Source organism: Amblyomma maculatum, chromosome 5 (genome assembly GCF_055883805.1).
Source record: "Amblyomma maculatum isolate TAMU_Amacu chromosome 5, ASM5588380v1, whole genome shotgun sequence".
Lineage (NCBI taxonomy): Eukaryota > Metazoa > Arthropoda > Arachnida > Ixodida > Ixodidae > Amblyomma > Amblyomma maculatum.
Genome location: NC_139348.1, coordinates 130,477,730 through 130,502,551, shown reverse-complemented (window position 1 = coordinate 130,502,551; position 24,822 = coordinate 130,477,730). Strand labels below are relative to the sequence as shown.

General features: G+C 44.7%; 1 long non-coding RNA gene across 1 annotated transcript in view; it reads left to right on the top strand.

The window, feature by feature from the left end:
- The first annotated feature begins 10,316 nt into the window (after positions 1-10,316).
- LOC146189544 (uncharacterized) overlaps positions 10,317-24,822 on the top strand; it is a 78,526-nt gene continuing 64,020 nt past the window's right edge. Inside the window, exon 1 of the long non-coding RNA XR_014707306.1 lies at positions 10,317-10,523. This is a non-coding gene — a long non-coding RNA (uncharacterized LOC146189544). The remainder of the gene's footprint in view (positions 10,524-24,822) is intronic.

The following is a 24,822-nucleotide window of genomic DNA, read 5'->3' as shown; positions in this document are numbered from 1 at the left end:
CACTTACACTTAACTGTAAGTGTAGCCCCTTACACTATTATAGTGCGCGATAGGGGAATAATGAAGCAGGCAAAAGAAGCTTTCGCCGTTGCTATCGAAAGTCAACAAGGGTTGACTAGAGTTAAACCACAACTAATTTTTATTTTTCTTACGTTTATACCGTTCTTATTTCCCCGTATAGAAGATTAATCATCCTGTGCAATTCATCTTCTGAGTTACTTATCCGGCGATGTCATCAGCGAATCGCAGATTGTTGATGTATTCTTCATTAACCCTTACCCTTAACTGTTCACAAAACAGGTTGCAGAATACTTCCTCTAAGCAAGCGCTTAAACTACTGGAGAGGTCGTATCGTCTTGCCTAACACTTTTCCTTATTTGCATTTTATTACCTTCTTGAGATGTAGATATATCTTCCAGTACTTTATAGCTTATCTACACCCTTTTTCCACAATGGCTGCGTGGCCTCTCAGGTTTGTACTCAGTCAAAGGCTTTCTCCTAATCTATTAAAGCTTGTATGGAGGTTGCTTATATTCTGAACATTTGTCTATCACCTGGCTGATTACGTGGATTTTATTCATAGTCGAGCAGTCTTTGCGAAAATGGACCCGGTTCTATTGTTGATTGAATTCTTCTTGTTCTTGATGTCTTTGATTTCCTCCATGCAGACTTTTCTGCCATGCATGCTTACCCATCTTTGTCATTTGATTATCTATGGTTGATATTTTAGCCCAAAGTATAATACTGCCTATAAGGTTATGTTCTGACACGAGTCAGAAGTACAAATAAACTTAATTCTTGGATAACTTGGGATATCACACATATGGAGCGCGAACTGTCACGATTTAGAAAACTGTAACGATGCAAATCGCTGGTAACACATACAGAACAGATTCACAATGTCACATGATCTTAAGGAAGCAATTAAAACTTCAAGCATAGATATACAAACATTACCCTTTGCCACTTCATCAAAATTGCTTCGCCCAAAATTTTAAATATATCCGCAGAGAAAGCGACGTAAACGCGCATGAGGCCTTAGAGAGGGCTTAACTATTTAACCAGTATTTTCAGGCGATTTTCACTCTTGTATGCTTCACGACAATTCAATGGCTCACCTATAATCACACCTAGAGTCTCGTAGGCTACAACTAGACGAACTAACACTAAGTCAATCAGGAATTTTCGCTCTTCTTGTAATCTTGAATCTGGTGGTCCAGATATTTTAAATTCATTCCTCAAAATATTTACAGACTGAGTTTCAAAATACTTGGTCCTGCTTTATAAGGAGTCCTTTGAAAACACAAAGTGCCGAGACTGATAACTGCGAAATTTGTTCCCGATTATTCTGGAGCAGCACAAATACATCTACCCCGCCGTGGTGGTGCAGTGGTTAAGATGCCCGATTACTGTGCCGGAGTACCCTGGTTCGATCCTGACTGCCGGTGGCTGCGTTGCGATGGAGGCGAAACCGAGTGGCGCCCGTGTTCTGTGCGGTATCAGTGCACGTTAAAGAACCCCAGTTGGTCGAAATTTCCAGAGTCCTCCACTACGGCGTCTCTCATAGCCTGAATCGCTTTGGGACATTATAAACCCCACAAACCAAACCACAAATGCATCTATCGCCCTATTTGACTCACCTGTGCTGAATCGAAGATCTTTGAACATATCATTCTGAAGCACATCATAACATTCCTTGGGAAAAACATAATCTATTCAGAATTAACCAACATGGCTTCAGGAAAGTGCTATCAACTACAACTGAGCTGTTAGAAACAATCTACAATCTCGCATCCACTCTCGACGAATGCAGGTTGACATTTTATTCCTTTACTTATTAAAAGAGCTTGATAGTGTTTCGCGTCCGAAACTGATACTTACTCTTCACCATTTCCTTGGCTGTATAATAAAGTAACACACTGGATAAAAGACTGTCTTTCTCACTGCCACAAGTACGTGCAATATGACGGTCATGCTACGCAGCATGTGCGTTAAACTAACCTTAAACTAAGGGAATGGTATTACCACATGTCTTATTTCGTACTTACATTAGCAACCAAACATTTAATTTTAATTAAACAGCTAAAATGTTTGCAGATGACTGCATTTTCTGCAAAGAAATTACGTCACACGATGATCATGTAAATTTAAGCAAGGCAGTTGATCACATATAAAATTGATGTCGGGAGTGGCAGGTAACTTTGAATATCGACAAATTACTTTTTTTATGACTGCGTCATAAAAAACGTAATTTGTCGATATTCAAAGTTCAAAAAAGGAGCAGTAAATCCTGGCCCACTTCTCGAACACCTTCTCCACTCGTGATGAAAGGAATGAAAACAAGTGATGGAAGAAAGAAAGAGTTGTTGCAGTGGACGGTGAGGTAAATTTTGCCAGGGTTTAAATTCGTTTAATCCAATTAGGACGTGCAAAAGTACTGTGTGCGATAGCTTGGCATGGTTTTGCTTGACGGTTAAGCAATGATACTGCCAATGAGTTTTTATGTGTTAAGCGCCTCTACTTGGTTCGGTTTTGGGGGAAATGAAAAGCTCATTATCTGCCTCACGTCTCACTTATCGGTGGACACTTACACTTACAAATAAGAGCGTGAAATAGGAGATACATATGTTGTCGTGTCTAATCCCTGTCGGAAACTAGCCTTCAACTCGCAAAACTAGTAGATGGGTCCTAAATGTAAAGGAATATGATCTGACACCTCCCTGAACGCTACACAAACGAAGACGGCGTCACAATGTTTATGCTAAATCGCATTATTTGAATCTGTCGTCACTTCCTGCGGACACATTCTGTGGACGCTATACATGAGCCAAATAAGACTTTCGACCTAATAACCTAACCTGTACCGATATTTTAGACGACGGAGTGTGATTGGCATTCTCAAAACAAGATTTCATTGGAAGCAGCTGCCGCCCGGGCTGTGAGGACCAGGTCCCTGAGGATGTCGGTGTCCGAACATAACAGCACCTCCCCCCGCTGCTCATGTGTTAGGCTTTGTGTTTTATTGCGATAGCAATACTGCGCCAGGTTTCAAGCCGTCGCGTGGTCCCGGCGGAGGCCACGCTTGACCTTGAACAGAAAGGAAGAAGAGGAGGAGAAGGAGGAGGGCAGAAGGAAAGAGGGGGAAAAAAAGGAGAACGCTCGGTCACCAGCAGCTAATGCTTTCGCTCCACATTCGGTTCAGCAGCATTGAACCCTTCTCATTTATATGTGGGCTGGTAACTTACGCTCTCGCGTCATACTATTAAAGGATGAGCATAAGTGTCCCAAATAATCTAGCACCTTACACTGTAGGGCGTGATAGGAGAATAATGTAACAGGCAAAAGAAGCATCCGCCGTTGCTATCGCAATTCCACTGGCGTTAACCAGAGTTAAACCACAAACTAATTTTTTGGTATTGCTTGCTTCTTCAGTACGCAAGCCCCACTTCACAAGGTCAAACCCAATTAAGAACATTGTAGCCTGTATGACCTTGAGGTTGGCATTGACCAACCTAGCATTCCAACAGCCCACTTTTAGCCAGGCCATGTATAGCATAGCGTATCCCTGCCTACCCAGGGTTGCCCTGGAGGACATTTTCCCCCAAGCCGCATCTCACCCTTGACCTTTGAGCGTCAAAGCCAACTATTAAATGTCGCCCCTTAGACGAGCATCTGGCTGACGTCAGCTGTCACGAGGTATAGCGACAACAAATGTTTTCGCACGTCCACTCAGTTTCACTGCATTAAAACCCTAACACATTCGTTTTTCTTGGAAGGGGTAGGGGAGGTGGTAAACTTTCGTTCTCTCCGCAGAATGGGCAAATTTCTAATATATCGCTAGATCATTCATGTGCATCAAACTAAGATGAAGGTTGTGTTTGTCTTCAAGAGCCTGATGAAGATTCCCTCTTTGGGCAAGGACTGATCTGGTTGCGATGGACGGATAAAATTTTTATATGCGGGTTATGTATCATGCACTAAAATGGCACGGCACACGGGTGCCTTTTGTGCATATCTGTATCTATTGCCTAGAAATTTTGATTTTGGACAATAGTGAGCTGTAAAGACCAGGAGCGCCAGGACAAAATAGTAAAGGCCATATGAAGGCTTCATAACAGAGGATATTAGGGAGATGAAAAAGGACAGTGTGTATGGAGATTACAGTTTATAATCACTGAGCAACGCGGTAAAGTCATACCCTCAGTATATTCGTTGATGTTTCGACAAGATGGTATGTCTTCGAGACTCAGCCTTCACCACTGCTCACTTCTTTATAGTTCTAGGAAGCAAATCGCTGTCATTGCCGAGCAGGGTGTGCAAAACTGCTCTCTTTTTGACCCAGTGCCGCGCCGATCAATGAGTGGGGGAAGTCCTCAGAGTAATTTGGTTTTTCCCTGTTGTCTTGACACAGTGTGCAGCAGTGACTGACTCATCAGGTCGTCCCATCAGGCGCGGAGGACGTTTTCGATATTTACTCGCAGGTATCAGTTTGTTTGCGACTGTGGGTCATCGTCGCCAAGGTACGAGCATACATCAATGCCCGCGTTGGCGCTCTTGCCTTCTTTACATCTGCAGAAACATGATGATGGCTCCGCGCGGTTCGCGACACTTTAATTCGCACAACTGTATATTTCGGAACATCGACTGCGCATTGGTCACCTTTCATCGACGAACGCGTGTCGTATCGGAGTGCAGTGAGAATAAACCACATAAGTTTAAATATCCAGTCTTTGTAGCCAAGTTTATTGCCACTGCTAATAAGGTGGAGTGAGATACCTGAGGTGGAATGAGTTCCCCGTAACAATATCACTCAACTTTCACCGCTTGTCATTTCTTCGCGCATGAGTAAGGGGGAGGTGGAGAAGTAAGTCGCGAGTCTTTAGTTTTCTTTCGCGTATACAGCTTCAGAAGCAGCAGCATTGTAACTAACGTGATTATAATATAGTTACAATGCTGCTGCTTCTGAAGCTGTATACGCGAAAGAGCCACTTCAGATGACATTTCACAAGCCCTTTGCTGCATTTCTGTTGTTTTGCCTTTGCCCCCAAATTTGACCGTAAAGAAAATTTGTAATGTCCGAGCAAAATTCCGGTTTCTCAATGTTAATCAAAGCATGTCTAACTTTCTCTATTCTGTTTGGGCTCAGGAATGCACAAAACTTTCCCAGACATAGGCCCAACAGTTCGTTCGCTTTTATACTTCTCCGTACTCCTTGCTATGGATCTCTGTACCTTTACAGGCATGCGACGATCTCTTATGACGCACATTCTGTTAAATACATGCTCGACAGACTAGGTATTTAACGAATAAAAATAATCGGGGGCACACTGGCATTTCGCTATCTATGCTATATAGGTATCTGCCTTCTGAAACATTCAGTCATGCCCATCGATGCATATTAATCATCATCAGCCTGACTATGAGCACTGCAGTGTGAACGCCCCTCCGATATCCCTCCAATTAACCCGGTTCTGTGCAAGCTGCATCCACTTCCCCCTGCGAACTTCTTAACCTCATCCGCCCACCTAAATTTCTACCGCCCCCTGCTACGCTTTCCTTCCCTTGGAATCCAGTTTGTTACCCTAAGCGACCATCGGTTATCCTCTCTTCGCAGTACATGTCTTGCCCATGCCCATTTCATCTCCTTGATTTGCACTAGAATGTCATTGACGAGTCATTTCTCTGACCCACTCTGCACGTTTCCTATTACCATTTTTCTTTTCATAGCCCTCTGCGCTGTCCTGAACTTAAGTAGAACCCTCTTTGTTAACCTCCCCGTTTCAGCCCCATAGGTGAGTGCAGGTTACATGCAACTGTTGTGTACTTTCCTCTTGAGCGATACCGGTAAGCTGCTAGTCACAATCTGCGAGTGTTTGCGAAATGCGCTTCATTTCAATCTTATTCTCCTTGTTATTTCTCTTCTATGGTCCTGATCTGCGGTTACTACCTGTCCTAAGTAGACATATTCGCCTACTACTTCCAGTGCTTCGCTACCTAATGTAAACTGCAGTTCCTTCCCTAGGCTGTTGAACATTACCTTAGTCTTCGGCACGTTGCAATCGACGCATATTTATATAAATGTATGCGCAACAAATTGTTTATTTTAATCTATAACGGAAATAATATCGCCATAAAGCGTGGTAACGTGATTGTTATTTGGTTGCCGAAGAAGGAACACAGTTTTGACAAAGCAACCAACGTTCTATGCTATACAGAGAGCGCCCTTAATTCTAAGGAGCTTTTAGAAATCTTAATGCCTGGGAGCACGACGGGTGAATTTTTAATTCTTTAGTCATCCATATGCAGAGAACTGACGCGCTTCTTATATAATTTGAAAAATTCAAGGCGTCAAATGCTTCTTCTGCCCGCTTTTTTTTTTTTTTATTTGTCGAGAAAGTGAAGGCTTATGTGGCTCCTCGCGAAATATTTCATGCGTACAAATAATAAATTACCTGTTCCTACTATACGAGGTTTTGGTAGGCGCTGCATTTCAATAAGAAAAGGAGGATAGTTCATCGATATTTTGCAGAGCAGCATGCCGAACAAAACGTAATCTCAAATCGCTCTTTCAGTGCCAGTTGCTCGATATTTTAGAATAGTATTCAATTAACGGAACTGATGAAACAGTGTTCAATTGTTATTTTTGTTTTAATTCTTATTTACGTGACAAATAGCGAAGGGTTGGTGCCCGACAATGGCTTCGGTCCCTCCTCTTCTCGCAGAGGAACGCGTCCTATTAAAACTTAAGGCATATCCGATCCTAGAACGTCGCAGGGAGAGATTAACCTATTCGGCCAACCAAAGCTGCTAGTCCGTGGCAGTCTATAGTAAGCTACAAATCGATGTGTAAACTTTTTCAACTTGATTATTTCCCAGTATATCTGAAAAACAGTGCGGAATAGTGTGCATAACTCTTTCGAGTAGCTCAAGTCTACAGCTTCAGCATTCTCTCAAAGGATGGCAGAGCACTGATGGTTCAATGCGCCTTTCTTTTTTTTTTTTTCCGATTATTCGCGAATTGATATTTCTTGACAATCATTGCTCGAAACGAACAGCAAAAATAAGGCATAACATATTGACTCTTTTCTGCCTCAAATGTCGGGACTCCGCCGAGGGTAATACCGAAACGAGCTCTTACCACGACGCGCACCCTCGAATCACTAACGGCCCCGGAAAGCGACACAAGTGTCACTCCAGGCTGTTTGCGGCCCTCATCCCACGATGTTGTCGAGTGCGTGTTTCTTCGCAGAGGCATTCCCGAGAAGCCGTCATCCTTCGCGTCCACACTTATCTCGGCTTGATACGGCTCTAACAGCACACAAGGACAGGAGGAAAATAAGTACTAAACAACAAACGTACTCTCCGCTGTGGGTGGCTCAGTTTCCACAACGTCCTGCTGCACAGCACGAGTTCACGTGTTTGATCTCAGCGACTGCATATCGACGGAGGCGGAGAAAAGAGAAAGAAAAAGAAAAACTTTGCTTACTATATCATGAGCGTTATGAGAGTCCACCGTGCTCCACATCTGGTGCATGGGTAAAACCATGTACGCTTAACCTGCAGCCGCCGGCATTTTGCACCTCCATGTAGATTCCGCTCAATTCTATGGTGTCCTAGCGCTATTCTTAACCTGGTTAATGAATTTTGATCTTGGCGTAGCGCAACTGCAGTGTTACAAGCAACTAAAGCTGTGTTAATTTTTTTATTTTTTTTTTATAACCACACAGAATATTTTGTATGTAGTGCAAAAATCTTTTGCGGGGATCAGTTCTCCTATATAGATTATCGCCATGATTTCGAGTAGCCTGCCAGCAGTCTTGTGCACGTTACAAAAAAAAAAAAAAGTAACTGATTAGAATTATCATTACTTTGTGTGGAATGTAACTACGTGACTACAAGGGTCAACTATACCGCAGAAAAGTAACTAAAATATTGGAGAAAAATTATGGATTACTATTGAGCTACTTTCATTTCAACCTTTATGGGCGTAAGACACTCGGACTACGTTGAACTAATGCAGTTTGCGTTGATATCTTTTACACATTAACTTTGAAGAGTAGCTGTTTTTCGAAGTTGAGATTAATTTCCCCCGTTTTCTCGTCAAGAGATCAGAAGCTACACTGAACACACCCTGAAATAATGCGAAAGAGTTGTATTATTAAGGATGAGCGCATTTAATGCGCACCAATTCCTGCAGAAAATCCTTTGGTACGTAGCAGTGCTGGCTGGTCTCAACAGAATCCTTGCTCTGCGCTCTTTCTTGACTTATATCTGTGCCTACAGGCGCTCTATGTGTATGCTGCAGAGTATGGTATACTGGGATGTAAATTATTGCGCTATCTGACCAGTGACCCGGTCGTAATAGCCCAAACATCATCACGCACAGTGCTTCTCTGCAACCAGTGCGTTGCCCCCACTGTCACAAAGGAACTTCCCTGATTTCACCTGTGTTTGCCTCCACTATGATGTCCTCAAACTTACTTGTCGATTGCAAACTGATTTTGAAAAACGAAGTAACTGATTTCGTGTAATCCTTAATAGAAAACCAATTCAGTTTTGCAGGTTGGTGACTCAAATACTAATTTCCTAGGACAGATGAGAATGAGACTCCTTTTCATAACCTATGGACGCGTTAGCATGGCAACCTGTCTAGCAGGGAGCGCAGTAACTTACCCTTTCAAAGAAGTAATCGAATAATTACAAAATTGCAGGAAGACGTAATTGATTCCAGTAAGAAGAAAAATGACAGAATTGTAACAAAAATACGATAAAATATTCTGTAGTTTTGTAGTAACGTCAGACATTTCGGTTGTTCTGTAGTACTTTTCTGTTGTATCAACCCGAAATGCCCGTAATACAAACGTTGTTGTTGTGCCAACAGGTACACTGTCAAAATCTTCACAGGAATTCTGCTTTGACAACAGAAAATATTGTGTAGCTTTTTCTCGACTGGGATATTACGTGCAGTGAATTAATTCAGGCGCGTTAAGTACTATCCTGCCTGCTAGATATATTACCGTGTAAATATATACACCAGTTACGAGAAAGTGTCTATTTCTCCTGTGTCCGAAGGCCTTGTCCCGCAGCTGTTAGTTTCGGTCTAGTAACCTTTCTTTCATTTGCTTTTCTAACATTTAGCTGATCTCTATAATATCGCCTCTATAGACGCCCACAGATGACCGATGACACAGATGGTTTCACTTTCTGTTTAGGCAATTAGCTATATTGATCCTAATTCCATGCGATACATAATGCGGAGTTATTTCACTGAAAAGTATGCAGGAATTGTTGCTGCGGAGGACAAAATGTCGTGTGTTACCTGAGCGGCGTGTATAATATGCTCATTGTCAGGGTAGCTGTTCCCCGCCAAGTAACTTGTGTCAAACAAAGCATCGTATTTAAGTAATACCGAGATTCCGCAGTACCTCATAGACCTCCAAGTGGTTGAAATCAATTTAGAGACCTCCCCTACGCCGTAATTCTCAGTCAGCAGGCTTATACTTTGACACCCAACCAAATGCCAGCAGTGCCTGCTTGTACGAATTTCATACGATGCCGCGACTTCAAAGATAGAAATAGATTTTGTTTTTGTTTTTTGATTTTGCAAGAAAAAATGCCAATTCGTAACATTTTTATCTTCACCATATTCTTCAGTGTTTTTCCAAAAGAAAAGTCATCTTGTCGGTGCCCTTCAGCTAAATCAAAAGGCATGTTTTAACACTCCTTAACGCTGAACGCAACGCGGTCGATGAAACAATTAAGATTTGAAACAGCTGTAGTATGTAATATTGTTAATAAATAATAAATACCAGTCAACAACCCCGCCACAGTAGCTCAGGGCGCTCGACCATTGAGTCAGGCAGTCCGGTTTGGCCATAAACCAAACAAGGTGACTAGTGATAATAAATTTTGTCATTGGTTTCGTAGCTGATCCTGGACACAGGTCTGCATCCTTAAAGCTGTCATAAATTATTTCTGTGTGGTAACTTTATGCGTGAGGTATTAGTATTTTCGCGGTCACCGAAGTGGTTTTCAACAGTTTTGCTAAGTATGCGCCGTTAGCAACAAACGGCTGTGAGTGCTGGACTTTTATCAAACAATATCATTGGCCGTGAGTAAATCATAAACTGAAAAGAAGCCTTGGATATGCCATATAAAATATATGCGAGGCCCCAAACGTTCAATCCCTCTATCCCGTCACCCTCGGCGGCGAACGCAACGGGCGTTGGCAACATGGATAGCCGCGCTCGCGCTTACGCGCGCGCGCTGCCGTGCCCGTCTGTCGTCTGCTTCTCCTGCGCATTTCGTCTGCGTGCGTTCAAAGTCGGCAGCGACGGGTGGCTGGCTGGCTGGTTGGTTGGCTGTGCGCGCAGGGGCAACAGTTGTCCTTGACTGCTATTTACCCCCCACCACCACCACCACCGCAGCACACACCGCAGTACGTCGCAGTAGTCATGTGCGCAGCGTTCCGTGCCCGAATCCCGAGCCAGCCACGGGCGCTACTCTCGTTCGGAGAGCCCCAGGTAAGTTGCCGCTTTTGTTTATTCCATTTCGCCCCCTATTCGACGCAACTCCTTTCCTTTTGTATTTCTTTCTGGCGCAAGGAGGAGCCTCCTGTGTGTTGCTTCCGTGCGGGAGCAGACGGCGCGACTGCTGGGCGCGAGCACACGCTCTTTCGTCCGTCGTCTGCGCGGCTCACGGGCCGACGCCATGCTATTGTTATCGCGCTGGGGTGCGGACGCTCGCCCGCTGCTTTCTTTCTTTTTTTTCTAAACTAAGCGTGGAGCCCTGGCCTTCTTCCCCTGAATGACGCATGGTGGCGCCAGGCAAAGAAGCTCAACAGTAACTCTGTGCGGTCGAATCCCGACACGGGAGGGGGATCCAAGCTCATAATTTTCTAAACTTGCCTATCATTCCTTACTCCGGCCAAGAAAACATAAATTCAGTCCGAAATGCTGAACGAAATGGCCGATACCGTTCCGAAGCTGCCACTTGAGCGTCAGTAGTCAGGACTAGACTAGGGCTAGGCAATCGGGCTGTGCTGGCTTGTTAGTCTAAAGGACGCTTTCTCTACAAGTGCTCACTTCAAACGATTACGCCCTCGTTATCCTCAAATATGTGCGATTTATCTTTTCCCAAATGGCAAACGCAAAAAATGTAACAAAGAAAACCGGCTGAGGGAGCTTATACGCGTTAGCGCAGACGGCATCTGAGGCTTATTCGGAACAGGGGCGGAGGGGGTATGGTGAGCTTCAATGCATTACAGAGTCGCCGCACATGTGCAGACTGCCGCTTTAACAAATTAAAATAAAAAGCGCGAAACATGACAACAAACGGCAGAATAGCGTGGCGAGGTGCCCAGCGTCGGTCGGTGCCGTCATTTTTGTGGGCCTTTTTAGGAGTTTTTGAGGACCTCGCTGACGGGGTCTGACGCGCCTGAGTCGTCAGTGCTTGAGACGGAGCGATCGCAACGGGCTTTTAAAAATGGCGTCCCAGAAGGAGGAGGCAGGGGCGGCGGCGATGCGTTTGATAAAGAAGCTCCGCCTCGCGCTGGCGTGGCGCTGTGAGCGACGAAAGAATGCGAGCGTGTTACACGTGGTTCGCAGCAGCGCCTCGCCGCACTGTCCTTCGTCTGCGTTGCAGACAAAAAAAAAAAATAATAATAATAAAGAAAACTCTAACGCGCACGCGCAACTAACAACAGTGGTGACCGCCGTGGCCACACCCTGGCGTGTGTAGTTTCGGAGCTGTACAATTATAATCGCAAATTCGAAAACTTTTTTTTTGCGCGAGGACGCGTTCAGTTTCGTAAACTTTTATTATTTACTTTTTTTTATTCGATTGCGCGGGAAATTTCCACGCAGTAGTGGTGCCACGTGGTGGTGGTATTATACGATCGGGCCCTTGTCTCGTCCCGTCGTATAGTCGTCGCTGAGTGACGCTGCGCGGTAAGTGGCACGGTACCCGTCAGTATTCTTCGTTGCATTAATCGGCCGTTCCGGCCGCGCTTTAAGATTTCTACCGAGTTTCGGATAATGTGAAAGCCTCCGGTAGAAGTTTCGAGTGCTAAAAACGCGCGCAAGCTGGCGCGCGCGCGCGCGCGCGCGAAATATTTTGGCGCGAAATGTGTTTTGGCGCGAAACGGGCAACGTGGCGTTTTTGAGGCGTAGTCGGTGCGGTTTTCTGGGCACGAATCTTAGAGTCTTAATCGGTTATCTCAGATACGTGTCTTTTATGCGCATCAAGCGATGCGATTTTGATGTAAATGAAATAAAAGCGACACGTCTCCAGAGCGGACGAGGCTTCGCTAGCGCCGCACGCGTGCCAATTGAGGCCACGTGGTGCCCGCTTTTAATCTTTCGCGCCTATTTCTAAGCGTGACAATACGAAACTGCCACGTATGTGTTCGTGATTACGCGCCCAGATTTTCGCATTCGATTTAAAGGCGTTAATTGAGCGGAAAATAAAATAAAAGGCCGGGAAAGTTGCGCTGGCTGGCCGCGGGCCTTCGAGAGGTTAACCGTTCCCGCGGTTTTGTCACGGCTAAACGTTTGTTCAGGTTTTGATATGCTTACGGAGGTGTGCTACTATCATGGTTGATGCTAGAAGTTTTGTTTTCACGACTTCGGCGTATTCGCGCACCGAGCAAAAATTCTCTAAATCATCGCGGCCTTTTACGTTAGCAAGCGTGATGCGACAAAATCGTGCTTATATCCGGCTAAATATCGGCTCGCGGTGTTTGAATTTTATATGTTCTGTAGGCGCGTGATAGTCCTTTCCTGCAGTGAGCCACAAATGACTTTATTATTTACGATGAGTCTTCAAAAAATCTGGGTTTACGTCGGATCATGGCGCACGCAGTCGGAGAGGCGCACCGCCCTCTTGCCCCCGTCACGCTAAAACCCCACCAAAGGTGAAGTATTCATGATAAGTTCTGGCGTAAGGCAGTTGTCTTACCTATCTGAAATTGACTCTGCTAGGGAAAGGTGTCTCTTTTTGTTTTAAAATCACTTTGACGAAGAGATGTGCCATTGCCTTCGACCACGTCTCTGCATGGTTGAGAGGGCAAGGTTGCCATGCATGCTTAACCGTGCGTTAACAACGCTGATATTGGGTGGGTCATGTCGTTATACGACGATATTTAACCGGAAGTGGAAATATGCCCATTTTTGAGCTTCGTTTTGTCAGCGAAAATTTCGGGGGTCACGAAACGCGCCCTGTTCTTATTTTGGTGGCATTTCTTTAGAGACTTTTATAAAACGCCTAAGACTTTATTTCGCTATTTTAGTTGCTTTAGTTACGCACGCACCAATATATTGTACTGCGAATGGCCAGAATAACGCCAAGAAATAAAATGTTATTTTGCATGCTGCTCTATAAGCGGCTGATGACGCCATTTCCTTGTGGCGCCTTATCAGTCACTATCAACATATGGCCATTTGTCTTCATTTAACAGTTTTATTTATTTTCTTGCGCTAGCAACATGATTTCATTTATTAGGAAAACCAGAAGAAAACCGAGGATCAATGGAGCTGTTCTCAAGCTTCGAATTATTCCAGAATTAGATATACTGTACGTATCTACGTATCTCGGGCGAATTTTTAGATGCACATTTCCTAACACTAAAAGTCGCTGCTTCGAGGCTGAAATTTTTAGCCTTGTCATTTGTGTCGCAAGGTGTACCTCCCGCGTTTTCCTTCTGATCAAGGCGCGCGCTTATTCCGAGAATTTCAGCTCGCCTAAATAAAGCGTAAAACGCCCACCAGTGAATTTCATCCTCAGTGAAGAAATTTCGCGCCGACAGTGCATTTAATGCCAACGTCACTGAGAAATCGTTAGGCTAGTGTGCGCACACTTTCTGATTAAATGAATCCGATCTCCTTTCTTTTCTCCCTGAATCCTTCCTCGAAGCACTCTCAAAACATGTAGCGTTTTACAAAACAGAAATCAGAAAGTATTTATTACGATTTCTGCTTACAGCGCTACGTAAGAAAGGCATCTGACTATAGACACTATTTTGCAGCCTGTCTTGTCGTTGACATTAGGAATGGGCAAGAAGAGCGTTACGAGAAAACCCTAAACTCAGGCAACACTAACTGTCGGTTCACTCTTGGTGCGTGTGGGCAATGCATACAGGTCCCATCTATAGGGTCGGTCATTGCCAATGCACTATCAAGAAATGCCGAAAGTTGGGCAAGTTGGTCCGTCTTTCGTGCACTTTCGCGCTATTTTCCATCATGAATGCACTATCAAGAATGGCCGGTGGTTCGCGCTACCCGGGAAGCGTCCTGTGATATACTGTTCATAAGTGCATGGCGGTGACCACACTCTTGTATCGGCCACTTCCGTTGGCTACTGGGCTTGTCACCGCCTTTAGCCTGTTTTCGTTCTTTGAGCTGGGTTGCGCATTTGGGTTCCTTGGCGGCTTTCGCGAATGTACGGGCCGCCGCAGGTTCTTTTCCCGGGGGAAAGGGCACTCAGCACATCCCGCCGCCTTTGGTGCGGATGCCGCGTTTAGTCGGTGCGCTCAGCGCTATCTACCGAGGCTTGACGCACCGTAGCGCCCGTACTCTTGGCGACGGCCGACTTTTCTCCCCTGTGTGCATCTGCGTGCACTGGAAATCGTTGGCGAATATGTCTAATTGGGACAGGTATCAACCGCAGATCCGGATCATGAAAGGGAAATAGCCAGGAGAATAAGACTGGTAACGAGCGCAGTTGGAAGGTACTCGCAGATTGTGACTAGCAGCTTACCGGTATCGCTCAAGAGGGAAGTATGCAACAGTTGTATCTTACCTGTACTTACCTATGGGGATGAAACGTGGAGGCTAACGAAAAGGGCTCTACTTAAGTTGAGGGCAACGCAGGGGGTAATAGAACGCAAAATGGTAGGTGTATCGTTAAGAGATAGGAAGCATGCAGAGTGAGTCAGAGAAATAACTCAAGTTACTGACATTCTAGTGGAAGTCAAGCAAACTTGGCTTGACTCAGCTTGTATTGTAGGGTTTAGCGCCCCAAAGCGACTCAGGCTATGAGAGACGCCGCAGTGGAAGAAATGGACATGGGCAGGGCGCATGCATTGCGAAGAGGGGACAACCGATGGTCGCTAAGATTAACCAATCGGGTTCCAAGGGAAGGGAAGTGTAGCAGGGGGCGGCAGAAAGTTAGGTGGGCGGATGATGTTAAAAGGTTCGCAAGGGTCAAGTGGACGCAGCTAGCACAGGACCGGGATAATCGTAGAAATATGGGAGAGGCCTTTACCCTGCAGTGGGTATAGTCCGGCTGATGATCATGATAACGTTCATCTACCGTCAGCGATATAAGATACCTCTATATCTGGACTTACCGGGCTTCACTGCACGCCCAAGACGTCGGCTGCGGCATCTAGTGCCGCCGCGTGTTTGGGAGCGCCGAACGAGCGAGGAAGAAGTGACGGCAGTGACGATGGAGCAACTGTGACGATAGCTATATGTACCAATACAGCGCATATAGCGCAACGCTTACGCTGATCGAAAGGTGACAAGGGACATTTGAAAACGCGGCTGCTTTGTTTGCGCCTTCACGGGTTTGCACTCCCGATTTGGGTTCTGGGGTGGGTAAGATTTATATACTGGAAACGAATCAGGCGGAAAGTTCCGGCTTCCATTTCAGCCCCCTTTTCGCTATGGTTTCCGGACGATATCTGCCCGTGTTTGTCAAGTCAAGGACGGGTACAATAGCATTTCATACACTGAAGGGCGCCGGCTGTCAACTCCGGAGTTTATTACACACACCATCCTCAGTGCCTTGACGCAGTTATTGTTTTAATGTGGAAGCGGCCGATAGTGGCAACACCCGTATTTCACTTTTGAAGGCGGAACTGTTTTACCGAGGGGCGTTTTCTACTTTATATGAAAACACCGTTTTCCGGTAAACTTGTTTCTGTCGTTAGAATGCAGTGTTATACTGATATAGACTTACACTAAATTCGTCCACAGTGCCCTTCTAATTACATGCACCATATATGGCGTGGTTTGTAAGTCCACGTAGATAGGAGGGTAGGTTATCCGGGTTGTTATAAGGACTCGGATTACTAGAAAGGTGAATAACAGGAAGAAACACTGAGCAAAGAAAGAGGCACTCACGTGCTGTTTATCGGGGGGTCGATGGGAAAGTGTTTACTCAATAATTGCGTTCGACGTTTCACCTTTCTGTCTGCAATGTTTTTGTACACCAATTAAATGAGAATTACGAAGGCGACGGGAATGTCATTTATCGTGGAGAAACTATCTCAAAACGACTGCTTTAACGACCAAAACTAAACTAACTGGCAGAATCTCCTTTCCCTTCAAAACGTCGAGAGTCCTCTGGCAAACAAGACTGCACTGTTAATGGCTCGTGGCACACTTGCAACTCGTAGAGGTTGTGGGACAGTTTTGGTCGAAAAGCGGCTGCCGCAACGATCGCATTGGTCGAAAAGTGAGAGTCGCAGGCCAATGGCATGCTGATTGGTTGTTCTAGCTTTGCGACTGTGGAGTCGCTAACCCTAACCAATCAGCTGCGCAGCTGACGAGAGCGGAAGCTTCTGGTTGCTAGTAAACAGTCAAGATTGGCAAATCTTGTTCTGAACCAGACTAATTCGAGAAAGCGACGCGTTAGCTGCCCTCGCAAGCGGAAACATCGTTACAGCTGAGCAACTCCCCTGTAGCAAGCGGTAGCCGGTCACGCGTCCTTCATAACTAGCAACTGTCCAGATATGACAGCAAATGCTGCAATGGTTAGTCTTTTAGAGGCCTAACTGCTTTGCCGCCAACATGTGCCTTTTAAAAAGCAAGAACTACTCCTTTTCGAATAACTAACTAGCCCGATATGACAGCAAATGCTGCAATGGTTAGTCTTTTAGAGGCCTAACTGCTTTGCCACCAACATGTGCCTTTTAAAAAGCAACGACTACTTCTTTTCAAATAACTGCAGAGAGACTTAATCACAAATATATCCCCGAACTAAACGTTCCTCGGGACGACTAAATGTAGTGGGTAGTCCCGTTTTACACTCTCGTTAGGATAGCATGTTTTTTCTTATTCAAAGGAAAGTGTTTTGGATCAGTACACGGGAGTTCTTAATATTAACGCAGCAACTTTGAAGGAACGATTCAGCGGTGACAGGGAAGGTAGAAGAATTCGGGATCTCGTTACAGAATAGATATTCAGATATTCATGTTAGACGACAAGCGGTAGGATAATTAGAGAGGATACCCGTAAATTATTTAGGCAGACGAAAGATTTGATTAAGAAACGCCAAAGTATGAAAGCTAAAGCTTACAACCCAACAGACAGTATAGAATTGGCAGAACTATCAAAGCTAATCAATAGGTGCAAAGTGTCCGACATAAAAAAAAAAGCATAACATGGAGAAAATCGAGCAGGCTCTAAAGAAGGGTGGCAGCCTTAAAGCGGGGAATAGGAAATTAGTCATTGACAAAAATCATATATGTGCCCTAAGGAAGACGGCGGGCAATGTCATCACAAAGTTGGACAAGATAGTCAAAGTATGCTCAACTACAGAGTAGCAAACTAGTGAGGACATTAATGAGATTAGCATTAGTAAAGAGCAATAAGACGTTGTGCCAGTAGCGAAGGATTAAGTTAGGAAAGCTTTAGAAGCTATGAAAACGGGGAAAGCAGCTGGGGATCGATCAGAATACTACAGATTTGTTAAAGGACGGTGGGAAGGGGGGTGGGGTATCGTGTTAGAAAAACTGGCCGCCCTGTATGCGCAATGCCTGGTGACATCGACGGTACCGGAAGAACGCTAACATATCATAATCCATAAGAAATGGGACGCTAAGGACTTGAAAAATTACAGACCAATTAGCTTACTATCCGTTACGTACAAGGTATCTACTAAGGTAATCGCTAATAGGATCAGGATAACCTTAGACTTTAATCAACGAAAGGATGAAGCAGGATTCAGGAAAGTGTACTCTACCATCGATCATATCAACGCTATCAACCAGGTGATAGAAAAGTGCTCGGAATATAACCAGCCCCTATACATAGCATTCATTGACTACGAGAAAGCATCGGACTCGATCGGAACCTCAGCAGTCATGCAGGGGTTGCGGGATCAGGTTGTAGGTGAGCCATATGTGAAAGTACTGGAATATATCTATAGTGGCTGCGCAGCAACCATAGTCCTGCATAAAGATAGTAATAAACTTTCCATAAGGAAAAATGCTAGGCACAGAGACACGATCTCCTCAATACTGTTCACGTCTTGCTTACAGGAAATATTCAGATACTTGGAATGGGAGTAGTTAGGAATAAAGGTTGATGAAGAATACCTCAGTAACCTGCGATTTGCTGATGGCATTGCCTTGCTAAGTAACTCAGGGTGTGAACTGCAAAGAATGATTGATAGCCTAGACAGTAAACGCAGAATTTCAGGCAAAAAAGAAGACTAAGGTAATGATTACCAGCCTCAGGACGGAACAGCAGTTTACAATAGGTAGCGAAGTACTGGAAGTGGTAGGCGAATTAGTCTTCTTAGGACAGGTAGTATCCGCAGATCCGGATCATGAAAGGAAAATAACAATAAAGAATAAGATTAGGATTGAGCGCATTTTTAAACTACGAAGAGATCATGACTAGCAGCTTACCGGTATCGATCAAGAAGAAAGTATGTAACAGTTGAATCTTCTTTGCTAGCCGAATCATGGAGGCTAAGGAAAGGGTTGTACATAGGCTGAGGAAAACGCATAGAGCTATGGAACGGAAAATGTTAAATGTCACGTTAAGAGATGTGAAGCATACAAAGTGGTTCAGAGAAATAACTCGAGTTACTGACATTTAGTGGAAATCAAGAAGTAATGGGCATGAGCAGGGCATGTAGTGCAAAGAGAAGATAACCGATGGTCGCTTTCAGTTTACAGCAGGTCTTAATGGAGATAGTGGCAAAACATCACAGGACTGCGCTTAAGTCTGCTTAAGAGCAGAAATGGCGAAAGCCGCTTTACAGGACTGTTTTCACTAAAGACATCATCATTGTCATCTCTACTATTCTCATCATCACTATCGCTACTACCACCCTTATCAACTATATGCACCGTCATTGGAGTCGCTACTACCATCATTATCATCAATTGCAGCGTTATTGTCACCGCTACTATCATCCTCACGCTGAAGAAGACAATGAGAGAAAGATTTGCGTGGCGTAGTGGTTTGCGCGCTCAGCTAGGGATCGGGGGTGCAGTGGTTTGATTTCCGGGGCGGCATATTTCAAGTGAAAGTTATTGCGAATATTTCCTGCTCACATTTCCGCAGCCAATGGGTGAAGAAAGGATTTCGCCTGAATGTTGCTCTTTCCTCAGCTTCATCAGGAGTTTGAATGGCAGAAGCCCTCGTGGAGTTTAGCAATTCGTTGCGCCGAAGATGTACGCAGCGTGCTGTGAAGTATGCAGTTGTTGAGGGCTCCAGAGTGTAGTTTCGACCTATGCGGTTTCTTTACCTTGCCGTAAAATCCGTGTGTAGGGATGATTTTCGTGTTTCGCACCTATTAAAAATTCTACTTAACTGCGTATAGATTCCTTAAATGTTAACGAAGCTCCTTAGAGGGACTAAAATTTCGGAGGTCTCGGCGTCCAGTACCATTTCCCACGCAACAACCTCACGCCGTTGAATATTTATGCAGATGGATTTCTACACGGTCTACTTCACGGGCAGAGCAACGTGACGGTGCGTTGGCACAGAAGACCGCGTCAGCGCGCTCGAAGTCACGCGCGGGTAGCTTCACTGTGAACACCTATCGTTGCTCTGAATCGGCCGAAAGATTGATGTAAACTTGCTCTGGAAGGCTTTTTTTTTATTATTACTATTCTGCACGCTTTCTGTCACAGCGTATTGCTCGTTCCGGTAGGATTCCTTCACGTCTGTCAGACGGCATTAGGCGTATCATTTGAGCTTGATGCCCTGAGAACCAAAGAGGCGATATAGAGTGAAAAAAGCTGTTTAGTGGACCTTCCAAGAGCTTTTGCGCCTCCTCTGTAAATTCCTAAAGGTGTCCTGCTGCAAGAATGGCCATCATATCCCAGCAGGCTTCCGATTTAATCTGGTGACATTACCGTCCGTGGCACCCTACTCAGCTTCTCCTTGATGACAAGACACTTTTTATTTGAACAGTAACAATCTGATTGAGCTCATTTGATTGATTACCATGTTAAGCTTGTCAGGGTCGTACCGTCTTCTTGTAGGGGTCTAATAAATTAGTATGATGATGATGATTAATGTAGACTATAACGCTAACAGGCGTAATAAAGGATGGCAGATATATTAAGGGGTATGGCGATTTCCAGGACGCGAGTTTTGGTTTCATTCATTCATTCATTGATTCATTTATTGATTCATTCATTCATTCATTCATTCATTCGTTCTTTCTTTTTATTGTTTTTTGTTGCTTTACAACTACACGCAGACACTGTGCGGACCGATAGCGAATGGCCACTAACGGTTCCAATAAATATGGTTTGGTATGTGGAGTTATGTGGAGTGGATGGCGTATTTTTATCCCACCCGGTGTGATTTAACGTGTGCTGATGTCAGGCAAAACATGGGCGCTTTTTACATTTCGTCTTCGTCCAACTGCTACCTCCAGTACTAATTAGGTCCAACAACCATGCGGACAACAGCAAAGAGTCATGTCCATTAAGCCACCGTAGTGGGTTAGGGCGTAAGTTTTATTAGTCCTCAATGCGGACAGTCTTGACTCTTGACGAACGTGTGACGAAGTACAGATGGCACCGTTAGAAGGATATTTTGGTAGTAGAGGGGTCCCTTAAATAAAGACAAATATTAAACTAGAAATAATGCAGAATAAATCAATCAGGTTTATATATTTGCAACACACACGGCCGGGCGTCAGTTAGCAACCTGCTAAACAGCTGCTTACCCTGTATTCCTAACGTTAATCGCTCGTTTCGCTTAAAGGTCTCCTTTTTGTAAATAATAATGTACTTCAAGATTAACACTTCAAATATCCTTATTCATTTTTAGGAGTATCAAGCTAGAAATGGCCATTACCTTTTCATTACATCATTAAACGTTCCAGTTAATTGTCTTAAGTGCTCTTTTTCCCGAAGGACCATCAATGATTGGAATAACCTGAGGGATGACATTGTTAGGCAGAAATCACCGCATTTGTTTGAAGAACACCTGAATTGAATAATATTAATGACTTTGCCGCGGCATTTTCTCGCTATGTACACGTGATTTTGTTTTTTAAGTGTCTGTATTTTTGTTTAGCACACTGTTCCCGCCTGTTAAGCTCTTGTATGTAAATAGCAGTATTCATAAATCATAAAATAAATAAATGGGAGCGAAGGAATGACGTAGCCAGAAATATTTTTCGAATGGAGGGGGGGGGGGGGGGGGGGCTGACATTGCTTCGCAGTCGCGGGCTACCTGTCACCTCTAAACTGGGCCATAAATGCTGTACCGTGACGCAATGGCTGCCCATAAGAAAAATACCATACAGCTTAGGGCTTTTGTTCCATCTAGTATCCTGCACATCTATTGTTTAAGACGAAAATTGATTGTTTAATTGAGCCAATGCAGGAGTGAAAATGCATCACAGCCAGTATTAAGGTTAGCATGAATGCGTAATCTTCCTGATGGACCCATAGATGAAAAGGTTACCTTCAGTTGACTCCAGTGTGCCGATACCACTGATTACAATGCAGCATTTTCACATTATATGGAACTGAGGCTTTACGACCAGATGCGGGCTTTCAGTAGACCACTTCAACAGGCTTTCTGCCGGAGCATGCATGCGTAGTCGCTAAAAGCACCAAGATTTAGAATCGCAGAAATATTCCACGAGGTATGGGAATGCCAGGACTTACCTCAGGTAAATTCAATCCTCAAATCTCTCTAAAGAGCAAAGGGAGGCCATTCTGTGCAGTAATGACCCACAAAACCAGCAACGACCTTTGAACAGGTCTGAATCTGAGCTGAAGGCTAATAGGCTGCCGGACTAGGGGGTCCACCCATCACGGCTCTAAAATAGCATTTTTTAAACTTAATAAAGAGTTTTATCCATCCATCCATTCAGTGCGCACAAGGGCCCCGAGAGAGAGAGAGAGAGAGAGAGAGAGAGAGAGAGAGAGAGAAGGCAGAGACGTGAGAGGTGGTTGGTCTGCAGAGGCTGCGCATGTTGCGTCACGCTTCCTCCTAGTTTTGTCTTCCTCTACGCATCAGACCTCGTTGCGCACTTTGTCAGCTTTCTGATAGTGTGGCTTGTCTCGTTCGTATGGCCCGATGTACGACTTTAGAAAACTCAATGCACCTTTCGCGTTTTTAGTCGCACCGAAATGTCTATTTGTGTGTGAAAATGACGTTGTAGACAAAATTTTTGTTTATTTCTGGCGCTGGTGGTAATTGTTTCGGTCTGCAGTATATGACAGTACGAGAAAAATGTCGTGGGGTCTGAAACCTCATAAACCCTTCTTCCCATGGCTAGTACACCTGGAGCGAAGCGGTGTGTGCAGTCTTGCCATGTAGTATATTCATTATAATCCGCCCTTATCTCTGTTTGGGAAGCTGCGAGCGTTTCCAGTTCCCTTCACATCTCCTTATGTTGGTTCACATCTGCCTTTCACAAAAAAAAGGGCGTAACTCAGTATGACTATTTTAATTGTAAGGGGTAGAAGACGGATGTGAACTGCCACCAATGGACTCTGAGTCTAGGGTCCGCGTACCATGCAGCACATGGTCGTTCGGGCGCTGCGCATGTAGATTTGTATGATTTTTTCCAGAGGTTGTCGTAGTCGACTCTCGTTAACTCGTACTCGCTTAACTCGGAAACTCGGGTTATCCGAACTGACTATTTGTTCCCGACATCAAGAGTGTTGAAATGGTTTCATTGGTTCGTACTCGCTAAACGGTAATCCCCACTTTGTCCGAACTCACGCTTTCATCCTGTCCACATCTAGTGTGTCTAAAAATAGCTTTTCTTAATTCGAACTTCGCATAAATAATATATATTGTTTTCTTTATGTTAGAATTATCGAACTATCAGCGTATAATAATTTTCATTCGTATAAGCGAGGTCGGTGCAGTATGTTGTGGAAGACTGTATTGTCGGCGTCGTTGTGGAAAGGATATGTGTGTAAACGGACGGCTCATAGATGACGGTAGCGGCACTCCTATGAATTCATACAATAGCCACGCCCTTTGGGCGTCGAACATGCCTCCTGTTTTGCGTGCGTCTATTAGTTTGTAGGTGGACAACAGCGTGTTCGGTCTCCTTGGGTGTTTTTGCACCTTAAGGAGCCGTCATCATCAGCCCCTTCCCACTGGAGATTATAACGCTCGTGGACGTCCTCCAGACATCCAGGACATCCATGGGATGTCCACTGGTATTTAGATGCCTATTGGGTTCTTTTCCTGTTAGAAACTGCGCTTCGCGGACCTCGCTGCTTCTGCTGCGAAGTTGTTCTGTTTAAACGCGTGTTCTGTCAAATCCCACCTGTGATGTGGATCGGGGAAACTTTTTGTTTCTACTTGATCTTATCTGAACCGTAAGTTTTGGAATGCATCGGACATTTTCGGCCAAGTTGTGTCTTCACGTTTAGGAAGATGTACCAGGAACCGGAGCGAAAAGTACTTCCTGTTTAAAGAACAAATGCGTGAGACAGGCTGTCTGGTTTGTTCTGGCGTTCCGGTGTTTCTGGTGTTCCTACAGCATGCGTCTAACAGCCACTTCGCGAAAGTTACGTTAAGGACACACGCTTACGCCATATATTAGGCAGTTCTGCGAAACCTACTGCTAGAAAAACGCTCCTGGCTTATTTTTGTTTTGCAACTTACGCTAAGAAACAGTGCTCGAATTATTTGCTTCTCAGTAATTTCGCACCCACACAGCGCACGGCAGCACCGATTCTTAGGTGTGCATTTATCAACGATTACTCCGCCAAATTTTGTGCACAGACTGTTCCTTGGGCGGTTTGGGTTCAAGCACTTACGTGAGAGGCCGCAAAACGATTGGAAGGTTTGGCGTCAGCTTTTAATCAGCTGTGGCTTCACAACAGAGCACTATAGCGAACTGCAAATCAAAAACTGAGGAGAAAAAGGCCTTCGTGCCCGGGAATGCTGCCTCAGAGTTGTAGAGAAATATTTGATAACATCAGTATAAACATGTCTGGAGTTTCAAGTCCAGTATTTTTATTCGTAATGGATGACTGATGCCCAAGGAGTTCCGCAGAAATAGCCAAACCCAATACCTCCGCGACAGATATGGCAGCAATTGAATTACACTAATGAAATTACTGTAATTTAGTTATTTTTCCGGGTAATTTGTAACGTAATGAATTACATTTTGGTTCGGTAATTTAGTAATGTATTGAATTACTTTTTGGTGGTAATTTGGCAGCAAAAGTAATTAATTCCTTTCGAAATTACTCTCACTAAAGCGCGCCACTACTCCTTCAATAGAGAAGTAGAGTGCCGCAAAAGCAGGATCGACGTTCGGCAAGCCGAAACCAGCGTAACGTATCGGAAAAAGGAGGCAGAATTGAGCAGAACAGTGCGTCTGCGACCGTGTGTAACAGGGTCACTTAGTGCGGCTATCCCATGGCAACCATTCTTCAAGCAGCAGGATACAAGGCATCAAGGGAATGCCGAAGGGAAAGATGTTGCAAGAAGGCTGGTTGAAAACTAGTTTGGAGCGTGGCGCAGTGGCACTCCCTGTTGCGTCGGCTAGGGCACAGTGGTGCCTGGTTACACTCGTTACCACGGTGCTAGGGAGGATTGGTGTTGGAGGAGATAGGCGGAAGGGTCCATGGCGTGAGCC